We start from the raw sequence: 18859 nt of genomic DNA on the forward strand, positions 1-18859 counted from the left end.
GGGTCAAATGAAGTGAAAGGTAGTGAAATAGGGTCAAATGAAGTGAAATGGGGTCAAATGAAGTGAAATGGGGTCAAATGAAGTGAAATGCAGTGAAATGGGGTCAAATGAAGTGAAATGGGGTCAAATGAAGTGAAATGGGGTCAAATGGGGTCAAATGAAGTGAAATGTAGTGAAATAGGGTCAAATGAAGTGAAATGGGGTCAAATGAAGTGAAATGGGGTCAAATGAAGTGAAATGTAGTGACATAGGGTCAAATGAAGTGAAATGGGGTCAAATGAAGTGAAATGTAGTGAAATAGGGTCAAATGAAGTGAAATGGGGTCAAATGAAGTGAAATGTAGTGAAATCGGGTCAAATGAAGTGAAATGGGGTCAAATGAAGTGAAATTGGGTCGAATGAAGTGAAATGAGGACAAATAAAGTCAAAGTGAAATGGGGTCACATGAAGTTAAACGGAGTGAAATGAAGTGAAAGGAGTTCAAATGAAGTCAAATGGGGTCAAATGAATTCAAAGGGGGGTCAAATGATGCCAAAGGGGGTCAAATGACATGAAAGCAGGTCAAATGACGAGAAATGGGATCAAATGACGAGAAATGGGGTCAAAGGATGTGAAATTGGGTCAAATGAAGTCAAATGGGTTCAAATTAAGACAAATGAAGTGAAATAGGGTCAAGTAACGTCAAATGAAGGTGAATGACGTAAAATTAAATCAAATGGGTTGAAAAGAAGTGAAATGAAATGAAAAGGATTCAAATAATGTCTAATGAAGTGAAATTGTGTCCAAATCTGCCAAATGGGGCCACATTAAGTCAAGTGAAGTGATAGGGGGTCAAATGAATTGAAAAGAAAATAAATGGGGTCAAATAAAGTCATAAAATGAAATCAAACTCCATTAAACTTCAATTGACGCACCTGTAAATGGACCAAATTGGGGATGGTGGCAGCAAGAGGAAACCAGTATGGGGACGGCGCCAGCGGGTGGTGACCAATTTGGGGACGGCGCCAGCGAGTGGGGACCAATTTGGTTGCGGCGCCAGCGAGTGGGGACCAATTTGGGGACGGCACCTGTGAGCGGGGACCAATTTGAGGATGGCGCCAGCGAGCGCGGACCAATTTGGGGACGGTGCCCCCATTTCACTTCATTTGACGTCATTTGACCGTATTTCACTGATTTTCTTTTCATTTGACTGCACTTTACTTTATTTCACCCCATCATTTCACTTCATTCAACTTCGTTAAACACAATTTCACTTAATTTTACCTCACTTGCCTACATTACACTCCATTTCACTTCATTTGATTCCATTTCACTCAATTTTTCTTCATTTGCCCACATTTCACTTCATTTGACAGAATTTGACTTCATTTCAACCAAATTCACTTCATTTATCTTCATTTGACTCCATTTCACTGCATTTGATTTCATTTGACCCCATTTCACTGCATTTGATTTCATTTGACCCTATTTGCCTTCATTTCACTTCATTTGCCTCCATTTCACTTTGTTTCACTGCATGTGAAACCATTTCACTTAATTTTTCTTCATTGCCCACATTTCACTTGATTTGACAGAATTTGACTTCATTTCATTTCATTTGAATCAAATTCTCTTCATTTCAATTCATTTGTCCCATATTGACTGCATTGCACCCCATTTCTTAATTTTTCTTTATTTGCTCACATTTGACTTCATTTGATTTCATTTTACCCCACTTGCCTTCATTACAATTCATTTGACCCAATTTCACTTCAGATTACTTCAATTCATCCCATTTTACTCCATTTGAGTTCATTTAACACCATTTCCTTTCATTCGCCTTCAATTGACACAAATTCACTTCATTTGACCCTCTCTCAATTCATTTAACTTCATTTTAGCCCCTTTCACTTCATTTGACACTATTTTCATTCATTTGACCCCATTTCATTTCACTTAACTTTATTTGAGTCCTTTTCATTTCATTCAACTTCATTTGATCCTATTTCACTTTTTTTTAATTTGACCACATTACACTTCATTTGATTTTATTTTACCTCATTTGCCATCATTTGATCGATTTCACTTCATTTGATCCATTGCACTTCTTTTGACCCAATTTCACCTAATTTGACCTGAATTCACTGGACTTTAGGTGAATGAGAGGGGATCTCTTTGAAACGTATACGATTCTGACAGAGCCAGACAGACTGGATGCAGGGAGGATGTTTTCCTTGGCTGGGGGGGTCCAGAAAGAGGGGTCATAGTCTCAGGATACGGGGTAGCACATTTAGGACTGAGATGAGGAGAAATTTCTTCACTCAGAGGGTGGTGAACCTGTCAAATTCTCTACCGCAGAATGCTGTGGAGGCCACATCACTGAATATATTTAAGAAGGAGCTAGATAGATTTCTAGACACAAAAGGCATCAATCGGTATGGGGAGAGCGCGAGAATATGGTATTGAGATAAAGGATCAGCCATGATCATATTGAATGGTGGAGCAGGATCGAAGGGCTGAATGGCCGACTCCTGCTCCTACTTTCTATTTTTCTATCAATGTTTCTATATGGCCCCATTTAACTTTATTTGACTTCATTTCACTTCATTTGACCCCATATCTTTTCTTTCAATTCATTAGACCCCATCATTTCACTTCATTCGACTTCTTTAAACACCGTTTCACTTAATTTCACTTCACTTGCCCACATTTCACTTCAGTAAACCCATTTCAATTCATTTGAGTTCATTTGATTCCATTTCACTTCATTTTTCTTAATTTGCCCACATTTCACTTGATTTGATAGAATTTGACTTCATTTGAACCAAATTCACTTCATTTATCTTCATTTGTCCCTATTTCACATCATTTCACTTCATTTGACCCCATTTCACTGCATCTGACTTCATTTGACCCAATTTGCCTTCATTTCACTTCATTTGCCCCCATTTCACTTCGTTTGACTTCATTTGACACCATTTCACTTACATTTTTCTTCATTTGCCCACATTTCACTTGATTTGACAGAATTTGACTTCATTTCATTTCATTTGAACCAAATTCTCTTCATTTCACTTCATTTGACCCCGATTGACTGCATTTCACCCCATTTCTTAATTTTTCTTTATTTGCTCACATTTCGCTTCATTTGATTTTATTTGACCCCACTTGCCTTCATTGCAATTCATTTGACCCCCATTTCACTTTAGATGATTTCATTTCATCCCATTTTGATCCATTGGCGTTCACTTAACACCATTTCATTTCATTAACTTTCAATTGACACAAATTCACTTCATTTGACCCTCTCTCAATTCATTTAACTTTATTTTAGCCGTTTGCACTTCATTTGACCCCATTTCATTTCACTTAACTTTATTTGAGTCCTTTTCATTTCATTCGACTTCATTTGACCCCATTTCACCCTCTTTTTACTTCATTTGACCCCATTTCTCTTGTCACAATTATGTGAAATGGTGTAAAATGTGTTCAAATTAACACCAATGAAGTGAAAGGGTTCAAATTAACACCAATGAAGTGAAATGCGTTGAGAATAAGAGAAATGAAGTGAAAAGAGTTCAAATCATGTCAAATGAAGTGAAATGGTGTCAAATGCAGCCAAATGGGATCAGAGTAAGTCAAGAGAAGTGACAAGAGGGTCAAATGAATTGAAAGGAGAAGAAATTGGGTCAAATGAATACAAATGAAGTGAATTGCAGTCATATGACGTCAAATGAAGTGAAATAGGGTCCAAGTCAAGTGAAAAGGGGTCAAATGACGTGAAAAGGGGTCAAATGACGTGAAGTGGTGTCAAATGACGTGAAATGGGGTCAAATGACGTGAAGTGGAGTCTGATGAAGTCAAATGAAGTTAAAAGGAGTGAAATGATGTCAGAAGGGTTCAAATTATGTCAAATGAAGTCAAATGGGGTCAAATGATGTCAAATGAAGTTAATTGATGGCAAAGGGGGTCAAATGATGAGAAATGGGGTCAAAGGAAGTGTAATTGGGTCAAATGAAGTCAAATGGGTTCAAATTAAGACAAATGAAGTGAAATAGGGTCAAGTAACGTCAAACGAAGGTGAATGACATGAAATTAAATCAAATGGGTTGAAAAGAAGTGAAATGAAATGAAAAGGATTCAAATCATGTCAAATGAAGTGAAATTGTGTCCAAATCAGCCAAATGAGTCCAAATTAAGTCAAGTGAAGTGATAGGGGGTCAAATGAATTGAAAAGATAAGAAATGGGGTCAATTAAAGTCATAAAATGAAATCTAACTCCATTAAACTTGATTTGACGCACCTGTAAATGGACCAATTTGGGGACAGTGGCAGCAAGAGGAGATCAATTTGGGGACAGCGCCAGCGAGTGGGGACCTATTTGGGGACGGCGCCCGCGAGCGGGGAGCTATTTGGGGTCGGTCCCAGCGAGCGCGGAGCTATTTGAGGATGGGGCCGTCTACCGGCCTGGAATGAGTGAGTAGGAGAACCACAAAGACACCTAATGGGAGATCCCAATCAGCGAACACCGTTTAATCACTCCGAATACTTGCAGTGCCCGGACTGAAGAATTCCAAATGTTTTCTCTCAGGGGCAGGGTGTTTCTTCCAGCCAATCGAAAGAAATGCTCAGACGGAGACTGGCCCCTCTCTGTTCCGAGATGAATATGAGGAAAAGACACAACGTTAAGGGCAGATACTGGTTTTCAACAGGTCACTGAAAAATGGTCCAAAAACTTGCACCTCCCAAGCAAGAGTCTAAGGCCTTTCACTTGTGAAATGGGAAACCTTGGTCCAGACGCCCCAAGTAAACACACAGAGGATGGACATTCCCCACAATCATCTCAATCCCCAATATTGAAGCTCAATCCCCCGAGGGTGAAGTCCCCCTCCCTCGATCCCCAGGGGGGGGTTTTCCCCTCCCCCGACCTCCAGGGGGTGAAGTTCCCCCCCGCCGACCCCCAAGGGGGGGATGTTCCCCTCCCCCGATCCCCAGGGGGTGAAGTCCCCCTCCCTCGATCCCCGGGGGGCGATGTTCCCCTCCCCTGATCCCCAGGGGGTGAAGTTCCCCTCCCCGATCCCCTTTGGTCTCTCCCTGCCCTCACTCCCTCTCTCTCCCTCCCCTCACTCCCACTCTCTCTCTCCCCCTCTCCCTCACTCTCTCCCTCTATCTCTCTCTCTCCCTCTATCTCTCTCTCCCTCTATATCTCTCTCTCCCTCACACTCTCTCCCTCTCTTTCACTCTCCCTCTCTCTCACTCCCTCTCTCTCTTCCTCCCCCTCCCTCTCTCTCTCTCTCTCCCTCCCTCTCTCTCTCTCCCTCCCTCTCGATCCCTCCCTCTCACACTCTCTCTCCCTCCCTCTCTCTCTCACTAACTCTCCCCCACTCTCTCTCACTCTCTAATGGAATGCTGGCCTTTATATCGAGAGGACTAGAGTACAAGGGGGCAGAAGTTATGCTGCAGCTATACAAAACCCTGGTTAGGCCGCTCCTGGAGTGCTATGAGCAGTTCTGGGCACCGCACCTTCAGAAGGACATATTGGCCTTGGAGGGAGTGCAGCGTAGGTTTACTAGAATGATACCCGGACTTCAAGGGTTAAGTTACGAGGAGAGATTACACAAATTGGGGTTGTATTCTCTAGAGTTTCGAAGGTTAAGGGGTGATCTGATCGAAGTTTATAAGATATTAAGGGGAACGGATCGGGTGGATAGAGAGAAACTATTTCCGCTGGTTGGGGATTCTAGGAGTAGGGGGCACAGTCTAAAAATTAGAGCCAGACCTTTCAGGAGCGAGATTAGAAAACATTTCTACACACAAAGGGTGGTAGTAGTTTGAAAATCTCTTCCGCAAACGGCAATTGATACGAGCTCAATTGCTAAATTTAAATCTGAGATCGATAGCTTTTTGGCAATCAAAGGTATTAAGGGATATGGGACAAAGGCAGGTATATGGAGCTAGATCACAGATCAGCCATGATCTTATCAAATGGCGGAGCAGGCAAGAGGGGCTGAATGGCCTTCTCCTGTTCCTATGCTCCTCTCCCACTCACACTCTCTCTCTCCCACTCTCTCTCTCCCTCTCCCTCCCTCTCTCTCTCTCCCTCCCTCTCTCCCTCTTCCCCACTCTCTCACTCTCTCTCTCACTCTCTCCCTCACCCTCTCTCCCACCCGCTCTCTCCCTCTCACTATCTCTCTCTCTCACTCACTCTCCCTCCCTCTCTCTCACTCCCCCTCTCTCTCACTCCTCCTCTCTCTCAGTCCCTCTCCCTCCCTCTCTCCTCCTCTCTCACTCTCTCTCTCACTCACTCTCCCACTCTCCCCTCCCCCTCTCTCTCCCTCCTTCTCTCTCACTCCCTCTCTCTCTCACTGCCTCTCTCAATCACTCTCATTCTCTGTCGCTCTCCCTCCCTCTCTCTCATTCTTTCTCCCTCCCTCTCACCCTCTCTCTCACTCACACTCCCTCTCTCTCTCCCTCCCGCTCTCTCTCACACTCCCTCTCTCTCCCTCCCTCTCTCTTTCTCTCACTCTCTCTCACTCACCCTCCCTCTCTCTCTCATTCCCTCTCCCTCTCTCACTCACTCTTCCTCTCTCTCTCACTCTCACTCCCTCTCTCACTTCCTCTCTCAGTCTTCCTTAACCTCTCTCTCCCACTCACTCTCTCTTCCTCCCTCTTTCTCCCACCCTCTCCCACTCTCTCCCTGTCCCTCCCTGTCTCTCTGCCTCTCTCTCTCACTCCCTCTCCCTCCCTCTCTCACTCACTCTTCCTTTCTCTCTCTCCCTCTACCTCCCCTCTCTCACTCCCTCTCCATCTCAGTCTCTCACACTCTCCATCTCAGTCTCTCACTCACTCTTCCTCTCTCTCTCACTCCCTCCCTCTCTCTCACTCCCCCTTACTCACTCTCTCACTCCCTCCCTCACGCTCTCTCTCTCTCTACTGCGCGTGCGAGGGGCGGGGCTCCTCTCGCGGGACCTCCAGTTTTGCGCATGTGCGTCAACAAACGGACTGCGCGCGCGGGGTGAGCGGACAACAGGTCGGTGTTTGAATTTACTTCAATTTATTTCCGTTTATTTGATTTAATTTGAATTCATTTCCTGTCGTAATGACGATCCGGATTCTTTCCCCTCAGTCTGGTTCAGTAAAAACTGAAGTCGAATACATTTGAAAGTTCAGCACAACTTTAATAGCAGGGTTCTTAGTCTGCAGCATTGATTTGGACTCCTGATAGAGTCCCTCTATGCTGGCAGAGCAAGAACAACAACATACAGAAATCCACACGTTTTTATACAAAGCAATAGGGTTGGAACATACTTAACGAGGGTCAACACCAATCATAAGCCAGGCATAGGTTGCCATGTGAGGTTACATTATTTCCGGCCAATCATAAATCGTCCATGTGCTGATCATGCTGCTGTTAGACATCAAAGGGGATACTTCCTCACCTTCCAACTTGGAATGTTCTTCCCTGTTCCTTCTGTTCCTTATCTCCCAACCTGGAATGTCTTTCAACTTTGGCTAAGCTCGTTACCTATATTGATCTGCCATAAACATGGAGACATTCAGACCAGTCCTTGAATCACATCAAAGACTCTACATTGATAAGACCATGCAAACCTGCTGACTATGCAAACATATGGCCCAGCAGGAGGCCAGGCCACCTGTACCAATCTAAGTTACTAACTAATTAACCCTTTCTAACCATTTTGCATTCTGCTTCTTTGCCACGTAGGCATCTTAATATTTTACCGAAAACTGACTACGTAGGGATTCTCATTCCCCCCTTTTATCATTTTATGATAACCAATTATTACGGTGCTCACTGGTTCTGCAGGTTCTGCAGTGCAGCAACATTTAAGTAAGCAATAAACTATAAGAGTTATAACAATGAATATGACTAGCCCTTGAACTAGAGAAGTCCCAATAGAACACAGACATGTTTCATCAATACGTCTTTGTACTCTTATCTGTTCTCAGGAACAGACTCCTTCTAAACATCTCTCAAGTAAGCTGCGAATGTCCTTGGTCAGCTAAACCTATTCATGTTAATTTGAAAAGGCTAACATAGTCAAATATCCTATGGTGCTTTATATTTTGTTTCCAGCCTAACTGGACTGAATGGTACCTTTCAGACCATTTTACACCTGTGAATTGGTGCCCTCCCCATTATATCCCTTAATCCAAATTCTCCCTACAGTATCCCGTTAGATGCTGTACCTCATCTTAACCAGGTTCCCTTCGTGTTGGCCACCAGTCCGGGTGGAAGAGAGGCAGAGCATCTGATAATCCTATCAAACTATAATTGTCTTCCCTTTTACATGCACCTTACCCCAGCGGGTGCTACTCCCGGTACCATTAAGATGTGTTCTTAGTTGAAACCACAGAGACAATGGGGACATTCTCACCCAGGCTCTGTTTTACTATCTTTGCCAAACCCTTCATCCTCTGCTTACATTTATTACATGCAATGAAAATCAAGAAGCACATTACAACAAACTGCACTACGACTAATACATATGAAACTAATCTAATCCAAGGATGGATCTGTATATTCAGTCCCAAATTCCAGAGGTCATTTCACCAGGTGGTGACTTTAATTTGGTCAATGTCATGCTTAATGTTGTTATTGTCCTGTTGTAGGTTATAATAAACCTTCTGGGAGAGGCGTATCTCCATTCGCAATGCTTCCAGGTATTTAGGCAACAGGGGTGTCAGATACCCAAATGTGTCCTGATATGCTTTTAAGTCCTTTTTGACATTCTCAGAAACTTGTAAGGTGGTGAGGTTATGCCGGTGTATCTCTACCAGTTCCTCGGATCCAATCCGAACCAGGACTTCAGAAATGGAGTAGAATTCTGGACTTAAAATATCACAGGTTAGATTGGCATATTTAAACGTTTTCAAATTAGTTGTAACACAGTATTCGCCCTCTCCGGCATATGCCACTTAAATGGGTTTTAGATCCGCCTCTAGGGCCTCCATGGTACAGTTAATATCCCGATTGGTACCGGTATTAAACCCACACTGTGCTTCTAGGCTGTGTCCAACACTATGTGGACACACAGTGACAGCATGTCTGGTAACACATCCCTTTAATTTTGTTCCAGCCAATCAGCTTAAATCTACGTCCTCTCGTTCTTGAACCCTCTGCTAGGGGAAACAGGTACTTCCTGTCTACTTTATCTGGGCCCCTCATAATCTTGTAATTTTGTATCCATTGTGCGGATATCTTCTAAATATTGTTTCGCCCAATTTTATTGTTAACTGATGGGAACCTAACCCTGAATTTAGGAAATCCAAATTACTGTGTCCCTCTTTACTTTAATATCAGTCCTTTTGATTGATACCAGTGTTTCCTGACTGTTTCATTAATTAGTTGGTTTCTCTATGGACCATGTGTCAGTGCCTTGTTTAAAAGGATTTCTCACTCGCCTGGACCACATTAACCATTTTCCTGTTGTGCTGTTGTCAAGTAACTGAGCCTGTCTGAGACTCATTCTTCAATGTATCTTCTTCATGTATCTCCGCATACTAGCAGCATCTCATAGGAATGAGCTTAGTGTTCTTGGATATTAACTTTCTGCTGGCCAGTCTCTTCTTCCTCATGGTATTTCCGAACATTTTCCATGGCACACATCATATGACCTGTAGGATTCAGTCCTGTAAAAGCAACTGGTTTGTTTAAAGAGTGGTTGCAATAGCTCACCAGGCCACAGGCCTTTGTAATCATGTTCTTCATCCTGATCTCCGTTTCAAATGATGGCAACATACATTTGTATCTTTTATGTCCACTGTAGCCACTCTTAGGTTTTCAGGTTATCTTATCAAAAAGATCAGGGGTGTCGAGAGTGCTTATCTCCCCCTGCATGGTCCCGATGTCAGGGTAGTGGCCAGGCTTTTGAGTGTAGTTTTCTCATTATTCATTATAGGCAAGGACACAAATATCTCCACGAGAAAGCTAACAATTTACTATTCTCAACTACACTTTCCTGACTTCCACTAGATTGTATATTTATGCCAGATTGATTTTTTATCATGCCCAATTCAATGACTTTAGAGAAATTCCCATATCTCCCCACCTCGAGCACTCTGTCTCGGAAGACAACAAATAGGTTAAAACAAAACAAATCAAAATGTTTTCAAAAGAGAATCAGGTTGATATCACCACGCTGTGACATTTGGTATCCGCTGATGTCTGCAGCTAAAGTCTTAAATCTTTAACACCACTGGATCGTTTCCTGCACCAAATTTCTCCAGCAAAGGTTGCACCATAACTTTGTAACTACTCTTGGTAATCCTGCACCATCAACACTCGCGTGGTCCCAAAAAAAACCAGGGTCACCTGTTTTAAAAGAAACACAGAAAATCCATTGCGGCTCTTCTTGAGAGCCCAAGTGATTAATTTGTCAAATCTTCATTTATTATTTATTTATCCAAAGGAATAATCCCTATACCCAAAACAAATTTAGAAAACAAAACAGGAGAGAGAAATTGCCTAGTTCCACTCTCGCCCTCTCTCTGAAGCACGCAGCCTGTCTGAAAGAAACACTGTCTCTCCCACATACAGATGTACGCAGGGCTGCAGACTGGAATTTCTAACTCCAAGTCCTAATCTCTGTGTTTTCAAGATGTAACCACATTAAGCAGATATCATTAGCAGCCGCCTGCTAAGATACGTTATATTCCTCTTTTATTAATTTATTAATGGTTTGGGCATGTGTTTCTAGCACTGTAGCTATCCTTTGCAAATATATGGTCAGCATTTGATCCTCAGACAATTCCTTATCTGTATTTTCATTTATCTTTTAATATATCTTTAATGCGAGACCCTAAATCTCTGACCTTTTGATCTAATGTTGTCAAATCAATGGTGTTAACAACGGAGGCAAAGGCAGTTGCTATATCACTTATCACAGATCTTTACGTCTCCATATTTGCCTATCTCTTTTTACGATGTCCACCTCCATTCCATGTGGCTCTTTGTTTTAACACTTGAGTTAGGAGGTGTTGATCTAATTGTTGAGTTTTCTTAGCATTCTCAATGCGAGTTATATAATTTGTCAGGGAAGGTCTCCCCTCTTTGGTCAGATCTTGTATTCTACTATTAATTTCAAATAAAATTGAATAGCCCCAGAACTTGTCAAAACTTCCTTATCATACTGTGGCAGGGTAAAACTGATAGGCGTTTAGTACCCTGTGTCAGTACATAACTCAAGTAATGGACTTCCAATTTTCTAACCTATGCTTCCTTTTCATATGATTTGTTTTACATTCCTTTCTTATCAATTTTTCACTGTAGCGTGAAAACTTATATCTCAGTCAATTGTAGCCTTTTGGCATTTCCGAGTAATTGGGACAATTTTACTAATATAACCTATACCAATTGTTACCTCATGTTCACCTGTGTAATGGTTAGCCTCAGACAGTTCTCAACCGACTGGGTCATTTCTATCTGTTTGAACTGGTCTTGGCATGACAGTCTGGCTTCTTGGGATGGAAGGGGTTAATATTAACTTGCTCTTGTGGTAGGAGTAACTTGATCCTTCTCCCTTTTGAGATTAAGTTCCCACCTTCAAAATTTCACTTCACACAGGTTTGACTGATTTTTTACTTCTCACATTTGTGGATTGCTTTATACTATATTTTTGCACACTATTTTTTCACATACTTTTAGTGGATGTGATTATAATCAACGCTCCGAGCTGTTCCAGCTTTCCGACTTTTCCTATCACAATGATCCTGATAGTTTTTTAATGTATCCCGTTAATTTTTAACCTCTTTTTAAACCACAGCCAATCACAAAATAAACATTCAAAATGCCAATTTTTTGAAGATCCCATGTCTGGAATTTAACATGCCCACACTTTATAAGAACCAGAATTTAATAGGTCACTTAACCTCAATAACTCCAATTTTAATTCAGCAGTATCAGAATTAAACACATGACAAGACAGATACATTACACAAAGGAAGAAAACACGTAAGACACAGTAAGAAGGGGGCGTGGCCCACAACACCGACAAAAAAACACTGATCAAGACAGGCTTTTTAAAGGGACAGTACACTTAAACAACAAAACCTTTCTTTTTCGGGTCTCTGTCTTTTAAACATTTGTCTAGTCACTTAATTCTATCCATATTTTTTTACAGTACTGTCTCCATAAAGCAATTAGTTCTTTGGCTGTGGTACCTCTGTTATTTTTCCAAATTAATTCCTGAGCCTTTTTTGGCGGCATCCAAGTTTTATCAATAGTTCCTGTTTATATCCAATCATCAGGAACTTAAACCCTGACTACCCTCAGTGATATTAACCACTGACCTACCGCTTACAAGTTATTCCCTCAGTGATATTCGACCACTGACCTCTTCCTGCTATTTCTGTGTATTTGCCAGACTGACCTGAATCTTGTAAGGACGCCACACGAGTGTTAGCGATTGGACGATTCGTCGTCAGACTGACGGATTGGAGGAAAACCGACGTAGTAAATTAAGACTACTTACATCGGGGCGCCATTTCCTTCCTCCGTGTCTGAGACAATCCGCCTCTTACTCCGCGAACTCTCGGTGAACGACCGTTTAGATGCCACCTCTGACACCAAATGACGATCCGGATTCTTTCCCCTCAGTCTGGTTCAGTAAAAACTGAAGTCGAATACATTTGAAAGTTCAGCACAACTTTAATAGCAGGGTTCTTAGTCTGCAGCATTGATTTGGACTCCTGATAGAGTCCCTCTATGCTGGCAGAGCAAGAACAAAAACATACAGAAATCCACACGTTTTTATACAAAGCAATAGGGTTGGAACATACTTAACGAGGGTCAACACCAATCATAAGCCGGGCATAGATTGCCATGCGAGGTTACATTATTTCCGGCCAATCATAAATCGTCCATGTGCTGATCATGCTGCTGTTAGACATCAAAGGGGATACTTCCTCACCTTCCAACTTGGAATGTTCTTCCCTGTTCCTTCTGTTCCTTATCTCCCAACCTGGAATGTCTTTCAACTTTGGCTAAGCTCGTTACCTATATTGATCTGCCATAAACATGGAGACATTCAGACCAGTCCTTGAATCACATCAAAGACTCTACATTGATAAGACCATGCAAACCTGCTGACTATGCAAACATATGGCCCAGCAGGAGGCCAGGCCACCTGTACCAATCTCAGTTACTAACTAATTAACCCTTTCTAACCATTTTGCATTCTGCTTCTTTGCCACGTAGGCATCTTAATATTTTACCGAAAACTGACCACGTAGGGATTCTCAGTTTCACTTCATTCACTGGATTTCAAGATCAAAACAACTCAGCTCACGGAGAGAAGGGAATCTGATCAAACGGAGCAAAACATCCCCCATTTCATCAAATTCCCCATTTCATCAAATTCCCCATTTCATCCATTCTCCTTCACTCGGCCTCATTTCATCAAATTCACTTCACTCCCCTTCCCCCTCACCCCTTCCCTTTACCCCTCCCCTCCCCCACTTCCGCTCCCCCCACTTCACCCCTCCCCGCACTTCACCCTCTCCCCCCCCCCACTCGACCCCACTTTCATTTGAACACATTTCAGTTCATTTGACTTAATTTGCCCCCATTTCACTTCATTTGCCCCCAATTAATTTCATTCGACTTCATTTTGAAACCATTTCACTTCTTTTGACTTCATTTCATCCTATTTTACTTCATTCAAATTCATTTGACCTCATTTCACTTCATTTGATCCATTTCACTTCATTTGACCTAATTTCACTTCATTTGATCCATTGCACTTCATTTGACCCAACTTAACTTCATTTGACCCCATTTCACCTAATTTGACCTGAATTCACTAGACTTTAGGTGAATGAGAGGGGATCTCTTTGAAACGTATACTATTCTGACAGGGCTAGACAGACTGGGTGCAGGGAGGATGTTTTCCTTGGCTGGGGGGTCCAGAAAGAGGGGTCATCGTCTCAGGATACGGGGTAGCACATTTAGGACTGAGATGAGGAGAAATTTCCTCACTCAGAGGGTGGTGAACCTGTGAAATTCTCTACCGCAGAATGCTGTGGAGGCCACGTCACTGAATATATTTAAGAAGGAGCAAGATAGATTTCTAGACACAAAAGGCATCAATAGGTATGGGGAGAGCGCGGGAATATGGTATTGAGATAGAGGATCAGCCATGATCATATTGAATGGTGGAGCAGGATCGAAGGGCTGAATGGCCTACTCCTGCTCCTACTTTCTATGTTTCTATCAATGTTTCTATATGGCCCCATTTAACTTTATTTGACTTCATTTCACTTCATTTGACCCCATATCTTTTCTTTCAATTCATTAGACCTCATCATTTCACTTCATTCGACTTCTTTAAACACCATTTCACTTAATTTCACTTCACTTGCCCACATTTCACTTCAGTAAACCCATTTCAATTCATTTGAGTTCATTTGATTCCATTTCACTTCATTTTTCTTAATTTGCCCACATTTCACTTGATTTGATAGAATTTGACTTCATTTGAACCAAATTCACTTCATTTATCTTCATTTGTCCCTATTTCACATCATTTCACTTCATTTGACCCCATTTCACTGCATCTGATTTCATTTGATCCTATTTGCCTTCATTGCACTTCATTTGACCCCATTTCACTTCATATGTCTACATTTGCGCCTATTTCAGTTTATTTGTGCCTTCATTTCACTTCATTTGCCCCCATTTCACTTCGTTTGACTTCATTTGACACCATTTCACTTACATTTTTCTTCATTTGCCCACATTTCACTTCAGTAAACCCATTTCAATTCATTTGAGTTCATTTGATTCCATTTCACTTTGATTCTAATACACTTAAAGCATAAAGCTGACCATATTAATGTACAAATACTGAACCATAAAAGAAGCAAAGCATGATGGAATAAGTTGACCATGTTAGCTGACCAGCTGAATACAATAGAACGCTTATGTTCGGTTCCCAGCAAAGACACACAGAAGAGCTATTGTCTGCTTATGAGATAACTGTCTGACTAGCAGAAATGAATGACCATATAGCCTTGAGACTGAGTACAAAACTGATAATAAAGACACTTTCTTAGGGGAAAGCCACTTTCCCCAAACATTGTCTCGTGATGTTGAACAGGCATGGGAACCAAAAAGGTTGGGTTCCCTATTTTTGATTGACTAACCACTTGACCAATGAGAGTGTACATGTACGCCCATATTCTATGATGGACAGACATTACTAATTGAACTGTATAAGAGTTAACCATTTCATCTGCTCAGCGAAGAGGTCGTTCCAACCATTGCTTGGACACAGCTTCCAACTTGTACAAGTTTCTTAATAAATTCTTACTTGTCTGAATTAAGTGTTTGGAGTTAATGCATTGTGTATAATAGGTAATTAAGTTTTCGACAGTTTCTTGGAGGTCCCACCGAGATCGCTTGTGATCTCCGGTAACTACGGACACAAGTTGTCTGTATGAACCCAGACACACAGCGATTGGATAAGTGAATGCTTTAACTGACGTGACTAATTCTTCTGTTTGCCTTTAGGAATTGGAAGGCGATCATAGGAAATGTGTTTCTAGCACTGTAGCTATCCTGTGCAAATGTATGATCAGTATTTGATCCTTAGACAATTCCTTATCTGTATTTTCATTTATTTTTAAAAAAAGATTTTATGTGAAAATTGCATTGACGTATGCTGAGAACGCTGCGTGAATCTGATAACCCCTTCTCAGAGGGAGAAGTATCGAATTACTGTTACACGAGAGAGCCAGTTTATATTAACCCCTTCCTTCCCAAGAAGCCAGACTGTCATGCCAAGAGCAGTTCAAACAGATAGAAATGACCCAGTCGGTTGAGAACTGTCTGAGGCTAACCATTACACAGGTGAACATGAGGTAACAATTGGTATAGGTTAGAATTGGAAGTCCATTACTTGAGCTATGTACTGACACAGGGTACTAAACGCCTATCAGTTTTACCCCGCCACAGTATGATAAGGAAGTTCGACAAGTTCGGGGGCTATTCACGAATAGTAGGTACAATACAAGATCTGACCAAAGAGGGGAGACCTTCCCTGACAAATTATATAACTCGCATTGAGAATGCTAAGGAAGCTCAACAATTATATCAACACCTCCTAACTCAAGTGTTAAAACAAAGCACGATATGGAATGGAGGTGGACATCGTAAAATAGATAGACAAATATGGAGACGTAAAGGTCTGTGATAAGTCATACAGCAACTGCCTTTAATACAGTGCCTCAGTTGTTAACACCGTTGATTTGGACATCTTGAAAACACAGAGATTAGGACTTGGAGTTAGAAATTACAGTCTGCAGTCCTCCGTACATCTGTATGTGGGAGAGACAGTGTTTATTTCAGACAGGCTGCGTGCTCCAGAGAGAGAGAGAGGGAGGGACCAGGCAATTTCTCTCTCCTGTTTTATTTTCTGGATTTGTTTCGAGTAAAAGGATTATTCCTTTGGATAAATAAATAATAAATGATGATTTGACAAATTAATCACTTGGGCTCTCAAAAAGAGCCGCAATGGATTTTCTGTGTTTCTTTTAAAACAGGTGACCCTGGTTTTTATGGGACCACATGAGTGTTGATGGTGCAGGATTACCAAGAGTAGTTACAAAGTTACGGTGCAACCTTTGCTGGACAGATTTGGTGCAGGAAACGATCCAGTGGTGTTAAAGATTTAAGACTTCAGCTGCAGACATCAGCAGATACCAAATGTCACAGCGTGGTGATATCAACCTGATTCTCTTCTTTTGAAAACAAAATGAAGGTGAATGACGGAAAATTAAATCAAATGGGTTGAAAAGAAGTGAAATGAAATGAAAAGGGTTCAAATCATGTCAAATGAAGTGAAACTGTGTCCAAATCAGCCACTGGTGTAAAATGGGTTCAAATTAACACCAATGAAGTGAAATGGGTTGAAAATAAGAGAAATTAAGTGAAAAGGGTTCAAATCATGTCAAATGAAGTGAAAATATGTCCAAATGCAGCCAAATGGGGCCAAATTAAGTCAAGTGAAGTGATAGAGAGTCAAATGAATTGAAAAGAAAAGAAATGGGGTCAAATAAAGTCATAAAATGAAATCTAACTCCATTAAACTTCATTTGACGCACCTGTAAATGGACCAAATTGGGGACGGTGGCAGCAAGAGGAGACCAATATGGGGACGGCGCCAACGGGTGGGGACCAATTTGGGTACGGCGCCGGCGAGCGGAGACCAATTTTGGGACGGTGCCCCCATTTCACTTCATTTGACTTTATTTGACCCCATTTCACTTTATATGACTTCAATTGAACCCAATTCACTTCATTTGACTTCATTTAACCCTATTTCACTGATTTTCTTTTCATTTGACTGCACTTTACATTATTTCACCCCATCATTTCACTTAATTCAACTTCGTTAAACACAATTTCACTTAATTTTTCTTCATTTGCCCACATTTCACTTAATTTGACAGAATTTGACTTCATTTGAACCAAATTCACTTCATTTATCTTCATTTGACCCTATTTCACTTCATTTGTACCAATTTCAATTCATTTGAGTCCATATGAACCCATTTCACTTAATTTTTCTTCATTTGCCCACATTTCACTTGATTTGACAGAATTTGACCACATTTCATTTCATTTGAATCAAATTCTCTTCATTTCACTTCATTTGCTCCCATTTCACTTCATTTGTCCCATATTGACTGCATTTCACTCCATTTCTTAATTTTTCTTTATTTGCTCACATTTCACTTCATTTGATTTCATTTGACCCCACTTGCCTTCATTACAATTCATTTGACCCCATTTCACTTTAGATGACTTCATTTCGTCCCACAGGGGATGTGCCAGAGGACTGGAGAACCGCTAATGTAATGCCATTATTCAAGAAGGGGAGTAGGGAAAAACCGGGGAACTACAGGCCAGTGAGCCTAACATCAGTGGTAGGAAAATTATTGGAAAAAATTCTGAAGGACAAAATTAGTCTCCACTTGGAGAAGCAAGGATTAATCAGGGATAGTCAACATGGCTTTGTCAAGGGAAGATCATGTCTGACTAATTTGATTGAATTTTTAGAGGGGGTGACTAGGCGTGTGGATGAGGGTAACGCAGTGGATGTGGTATACATGGATTTCAGTAAGGCCTTCGATAAAGTCCCCCACAGGAGACTGGTCAAGAAGGTACGAGCCCATGGAATCCAGGGTGCCTTGGCACTTTGGATACAAAACTGGCTTAGTGGCAGAAGGCAGAGGGTGATGGTCGAAGGTTGTTTTTGTGACTGGAAGCCTGTGGCCAGTGGGGTACCACAGGGATCGGTGCTGGGTCCCTTGCTGTTTGTGGTCTACATTAATGACTTGGATATGAATGTAAAAGGTATGATCAGTAAGTTCGCTGATGATACAAAGATTGGTAGGGTGGTAAATAGCGAGGAGGATAGCCTCAGTCTGCAGGACGATATAGATGGGTTGGTCAGATGGGCGGAAGAGTGGCAAATGGAATTTAACCCGGAAAAGTGCGAGGTGATGCACTTTGGAGGGACTAACAAGGCAAGGGAATACACAATGAATGGGAGGACCCTAGGCAAGACAGAGGGTCAGAGGGATCTTGGTGTGCAAGTTCACAGATCCCTGAAGGCGGCGGAACAGGTAGATAAGGTGGTAAAGAAGGCATATGGGATACTCGCCTTTATTAGCCGAGGCATAGAATATAAGAGCAAGGAGGTTATGATGGAGCTGTATAAAACACTGGTTCGGCCACAGCTGGAGTACTGTGTGCAGTTCTGGTCGCCGCACTACAGGAAGGATGTGATCGCTTTGGAGAGGGTGCAGAGGAGATTCACCAGGATGTTACCAGGGCTGGAGCGCTTCAGCTATGA

The sequence above is a fragment of the Heptranchias perlo genome, unplaced genomic scaffold, assembly GCF_035084215.1.
Source record: "Heptranchias perlo isolate sHepPer1 unplaced genomic scaffold, sHepPer1.hap1 HAP1_SCAFFOLD_88, whole genome shotgun sequence".
Classification (NCBI taxonomy): domain Eukaryota; kingdom Metazoa; phylum Chordata; class Chondrichthyes; order Hexanchiformes; family Hexanchidae; genus Heptranchias; species Heptranchias perlo.